This window comes from Polypterus senegalus, chromosome 5 (assembly GCF_016835505.1).
Source record: "Polypterus senegalus isolate Bchr_013 chromosome 5, ASM1683550v1, whole genome shotgun sequence".
Taxonomy (NCBI): domain Eukaryota; kingdom Metazoa; phylum Chordata; class Cladistia; order Polypteriformes; family Polypteridae; genus Polypterus; species Polypterus senegalus.
This window is the reverse complement of record NC_053158.1, coordinates 34,489,916-34,496,097: the sequence shown is the minus strand read 5'-3', so window position 1 is coordinate 34,496,097 and position 6,182 is coordinate 34,489,916.

Genomic DNA, 6,182 nt, shown 5'->3' with positions numbered 1-6,182 from the left:
GGAGGCTCGAGAATTGATGGGCACGTTGGCATTTAGCGGGTTGTGCCAGCAGTAGTTTACAGGCTCAATGTTAAAAAGTTGAGATGTTTACTTTTTATGAACAATCATGTTTGTTGCACTTGTTGTGATTTAATTTAACAAATCGATTAATAAAATAAAAATTAAAAAAAAAAAAAATGAAAAAGCTCGGCGGCTTCTAAAAGCAAGTGAAACGCCAGAGCAGCTGCCCGCAATCCCCTCGGGGCACAATTAACATTTCCTGCCTGCTGCCAGCCATCTTAACCTGGGATGACAAAGCGGAGAGAATTCTGTGTGTGTTTGTCAATGACGAAGAAACACAAATCGAATCAAATCGCATCTAGTAAGCCCAGCAAATGTCAAAGGCACGGCGACCACTTTGTATGTGCGGTGGTCCCGCGGGAGGTGGGCTAGCCTCGGGGCCGCAGGTGCTTCTCCATCCTTATCATTACAAGTATTGTTACAGCAAGAGAATGTCCTTTGTTTTCAAAGTACAACGTTAATTGTCACAAGTTTTGTGAGTCTTTTGAAACAGTTTAACAACTTAGAGGGAGAGGGGGTGCACAAGGCATTATCTCCCCCAGTTCCCTACATGGCAGCCCCCATGTGCTGCACTGGTGCCGTGGATACATACAGCGGGCATCATGGGATCTGGAGTTTGCCAGCTCGGCCCTGTTGGGTGCTGCAGGGAATGGGGAGGCCTACTTCATGGGGGCTTCTGCCTCACCAATGGGACCCCAGAAGTACTTATGGGAGTTACAGAAGAGGAGGCAGCTGCCACTACTCCAGGAGCCTGAGTCAGGAGGAAGGAGGATGAAGACTATGGAGAGGAACTGAAAAGGAAAGAGAGAGAGAAGACAGAATGGCAGTGTGCTGTATATTGCTGTGTGCTGTCACTGGGCTCTTTGCTTTATTGTGGGAAACACTTACAGGGAAGGGTTTCCCACAATAAACACTCATTTATTCCTTTTTTACTCTCTCTGTGTATGTATTTATTTATTTATTTATATATAATACGCTACCGTGGCTGTCCGTTTGTCTGTCCAGGAATTTAAATCACCTGTAGCTCGCAAACCATTTGAACTATTGAGCTGAAATTTGGTACACGTATACTACGCAACGTCTGCTATCTGCTTTTTGGGTGATGATTGACCTCCACGGTTATTCCTGTTTTTATTTTTATTTTATTTTATTGTAGAATCAACTCTTGGCAGCAGCCAAGCAGGGCAACATGCGCCGATCTCATCCCTAATACTTTCGCCGTCACTTCCTCTAGCTCTTCAGATCTTAAATCATTCTTGAGGCAGATTGAAGACTTAAGTGCCAGCTGAAGTGAAAAATTAAAGAAAACGAACTAAGCAATTGCAACACAAACACTGACTTAAATCATTTTTAACACAAAAAGATGCAAATGAAAGAAGAAGAGCAGCAGCGGGCCACTAGGGTGGAGAAAAGAAGAGCTGCTCAGAACGCAACAAACGCATCAACCTCTGAGCAAACGAAAGCTAAACGTTCAGTGAAAGAAAGAGGATGAAAACTAGGAATGATCAAGTCAAGTGGATTTGCGCTGTTACTGGTATATATATACTGTATATACACACACACACACATACAGTATACATACAGTGCATCCAAAAGTATTCACAGCACATCACTTTTTCCACATTTTGTTATGTTACAGCCTTATTCCAAAGTGGATTAAATTCTTTTTTTTCCTCAAAATCCTACACACAACACCCCATAATGACAACATAAAAAAACATTTACTTGAGGTTTTTGCAAATTTATTAAAAATAAAAAAATTGAGAAAGCACATGTACATAAGTATTCACAGCCTTTGCCATGAAACTCCAAATTGAGCTCAGGTGGATCCTGTTTCCCCTGATCATCCTTGAGATGTTTCTGCAGCTTAATTGGAGTCCACCTGTGGTAAATTCAGGTGACTGGACATGATTTGGAAAGGCACACACCTGTCTATAGAAGGTCCCACAGTTGACCGTTCATGTCAGAGCACAAACCAAGCATGAAGTCAAAGGAATTGTCTGTAGACCTCCGAGACAGGATTGTCTTGAGGCACAAATCTGGGGAAGGTTACAGAAAAATTTCTGCTGCTTTGAAGGTCCCAATAAGCACAGTGGCCTCCATCATCCATAAGTGGAAGAAGTTCGAAACCACCAGGACTCTTCCTAGAGCTGTCTGGCCATCTAAACTGAGCGATCGGGGGAGAAGGGCCTTAGTCAGGGAGGTGACCAAGAACCCAATGGTCACTCTGTCAGAGCTCCAGAGGTCCTCTGTGGAGAGAGGAGAACCTTCCAGAAGGACAACCATCTCTGCAGCAATCCACCAATCAGGCCTGCATGGTAGAGTGGCCAGACGGAAGCCACTCCTTAGTAAAAGGCACATGGCAGCCCGTCTGGAGTTTGCCAAAAGGCACCTGAAGGACTCTCAAACCATGAGAAACAAAATTCTCTGGTCTGATGAGACAAAGATTGAACTCTTTGGTGTGAAACATGTTTGGAGGAAACCAGGCACCGCTCATCACCAGGCTAATACCATCCCTACAGTGAAGCATGGTGGTGGCAGCATCATGCTGTGGGTATGTTTTTCAGCAACAGGAACTAGGAGACTAGTCAAGATAAAGGGAAAGATGACTGCAGCAATGTACAGAGACATCCTGGATGAAAACCTGCTCCAGAGCGTTCTTGACCTCAGACTGGGGCGATGGTTCATCTTTCAGCAGGACAACGACCCTAAGCACACAGCCAAGATATCAAAGGAGTGGCTTCAGGACAACTCTGTGAATGTCCTTGAGTGGCTCAGCCAGAGCCTAGACTTGAATCCGATTAAACATCTCTGAAGAGATCTTAAAATGGCTGTGCACCGACGCTTCCCATCCAACCTGTTGGAGCTTTAGAGGTGCTGCAAAGAGGAATGGGCGAAACTGGCCAAGGATAGGTGTGCCAAGCTTGTGGCATCATATTCAAAAAGTCTTGAGGCTGTAATTGCTGCCAAAGGTGCATCGACAAAGTATTGAGCAAAGGCTGTGAATACTTATGTACATGTGCTTTCTCAGTTTTTTTATTTTTAATAAATTTGCAAAAATCTCAAGTAAACTTTTTTCACGTTGTCATTATGGGGTGTTGTGTGCAAAATTCTGAGGAAAAAAATGAATTGAATCCATTTTGGAATAAGGCTGTAACATAACAAAATGTGGAAAAAGTGATGCGCTGTGAATACTTTCCGGATGAACTGTAAGTATGTACAGTATTTATATATCATATACACACACACACACACACACACATACAGTACATTGTATTTATGTAAAATATACACATTTGTGAATACTAATAAACATCCAGCGCTTATTAAAAGTGTTCACAAATTCCATCCTGGGAAGATTTCACATTTTATTGCCATATAACATTGAATCACATTGAATTTGTTTTTTTTTTAAACCCTCAGCAACAGGAAAAAGTCATTTAATGTCAAAATGAAAACAGATCCGTGCAGAGCGGCCCAAATGGATCACAAATACAAAACACAAGATGATTAAGCATGAAAGTGTGCATCTCCTTTAATGTGACACCCCTCAGTCATCACAGGGGCAGCCAATTGGGTTTAGTCGTCCCAACTGAGTTCAGTGGAGACCACCGGTCTGGGCTTTCAGTTGGTTGTGGTATTAATGCACCCGAATGTGGAAGGTCCGGCTTGTGGTGGGTCACTATGGCAGCCTAACCTACACAATGAAGACAAAGGAACAGGCCATGCAACTCAGTGAAAAGGAGATGGAGGTAAGAAAATGTCCAAGTCACTGAATGTTCTTTGGGGTTCACTGAAATCAATCGTGAAGAAATGGAAAGAGTATGGAGGAGCAGTGAATGAACGTAGAGCAGGCCGGCCACAAAAACTGAGTTACCATGCAAGAAGAAGGCTAATGTGGGACACCATTAAGGGATCTATGAGAATTCTCAAGGAGTTACAAGCTACAGACCGGACAGACTGCGTAGACAACTGCTGGATGGTTGCTTCACCAGTCGCAGCTTTATGAGACCACTCAACTACAGTTTGCCAGAAGGTACACAGGAGACCCTGAATTCAGCTGGAAGAAGGTTCTACAGACTGAAGAGACCAAAACTGAACAGTTTAACCATAAGACCAACTACCATTTTTAAACACAGCAAGTTATCAAAAAACTCATCATACCCACCATGAAGCGTGTTGGTGGTGATTTCTCTGCAGCAGATCCTGGGAGGCTTGTGAGGGGAAAATGAATGCAGGAAAATACAAGGAAATCCTGGCGGAAAACCTGATGCATGTTAAAGTAATGTGTTTTCAGCAGTGTTTTAAAGTGCTCTACTGTATCAGCCTGGCGAATTCCTATTGGGAGGCTATTCCAGATTTTAGGTGCATAGCAGCAGAAGGCCGCCTCACCACTTCTTGTAAGTTTTGTTCTTGGAATTCTAAGGAGACACTCATTTGAGGATCTGAGGTTACGACTTGGAATATAAGGTGTCAGACATTCCGATATATAAGATGGAGCGAGATTATTTAAGGCTTTATAAACCATAAGCAGAATTTTAAAGTCAATCCTGAATGACACAGGTAACCAGTGTAGTGACATCAAAACTGGAGAGATGTGCTCGGATTTTCTTTTCCTAGTTAGGATTCTAGCAGCTGCATTCTGCACTAGTTGCAAACGATTTATTTTTTTTTTGGGTAGTCCTGAGAGGAGTGCGTTACAGTAATCTAGTCGACTGAAAACAAATGCGTGAACTAATTTCTCAGCATCTTTCAATGATATAAGAGGTCTAACTTTAGCTATGTTTCTTAAGTGAAAAAATGCTGTCCTAGTAGTCTGATGAATATGCGATTTAAAATTCAGGTTACAGTCAACAGTTACCCCTAAATTCTTTACCTCTGTCTTGACTTTTAATCCTAATGCATTGAGTTTATTTCTAATAACCTCATTATATCCATTATTGCCAATCACTAAAATTTCTGTTTTCTCTTTATTTAGCTTGAGAAAATTACTATTCACTCACTCAGAAACACAAATAATACATTGTGTTAGTGAAACAACAGAGTCGGGGTTATCAGGTGCTATTGATAAATACAGCTGTGTGTCATCAGCATAGCTGTGGTAGCTCACATTGTGCCCTGAGATAACCTGACTAACAGAAGCATGTAGATCGAAAAGAGCAGCGGATCCAGGATAGAGCCTTGTGGAACACCATATCGGATATTATGCGTCTTTGAGTTATAATTACCACAACTAACAAAGAATTTTCTCTCTGCCAGAAAACCCACCCATTGACTAAGGCGATTTCTAAGAATATTGTGATCAATGGTATCAAATGCGGCACTCAGATCTAAGAGGATGAAAACAGATAAATGGCCTCTGTCTGCATTCACTACTTTAACGAGTGCAGTTTCTGTGCTGTGATTTGTTCTGAAACCCGGCTGAAACTTATCAAGAACAGCATGATTATTGAGGTGGTCTTTTAGCTGCATAATGACTGCCTTCTCTAGGATAGAATAGACAAACAAGTCAGAGTGTGACGGAGTCTGCGGTTTCGCCTGTCCTGTGTTTCTTGGCTCTGGAGAGCATTTTCAAAAGTCTCCATTTTCAGGGGGTTAGAAACGCTGGTGAAGTGCGAATGAAAGGTGAAAGCGGAGACAAGAGTTTTTAAATGAAAACATACTATAGTAGTGTGGACAGGACCCGCATTTTATTAGTTACATTAATGGGATATAAAATGCATTTAGGCTGGATAAAGTAGATTTGGCGAACAACGCAATCTGATGATGCTGGCAGTGTGTGAACGGGCAGGTGTGAAATTTGGACCTCCCTGTTTGTCTGGAGGGCACATCATCAGCACACAAATGCCAAGTTGCTGCCATCTGATGAATTAACCCGCTGTGGTTACATGAAGATGGCGAATATGCAGTTTAGCAATCTTTGAGCCTCACCTTTGCATTCTAAGATCAAGTCTACCTTTTCTGCTGCCTTTCTGAGGTCCCATTTGGTTTTCTTGTGTGCTTCTGACCGCCTGATCTTCACCTCGGTTTTTACCCCCATTGGTGGTTTTACTGTCGGCTTGCTTTCCAGGGATTTACAATCCTTACCTTTGTGATTCCAGCTTTATTGTGATTCTGTATCC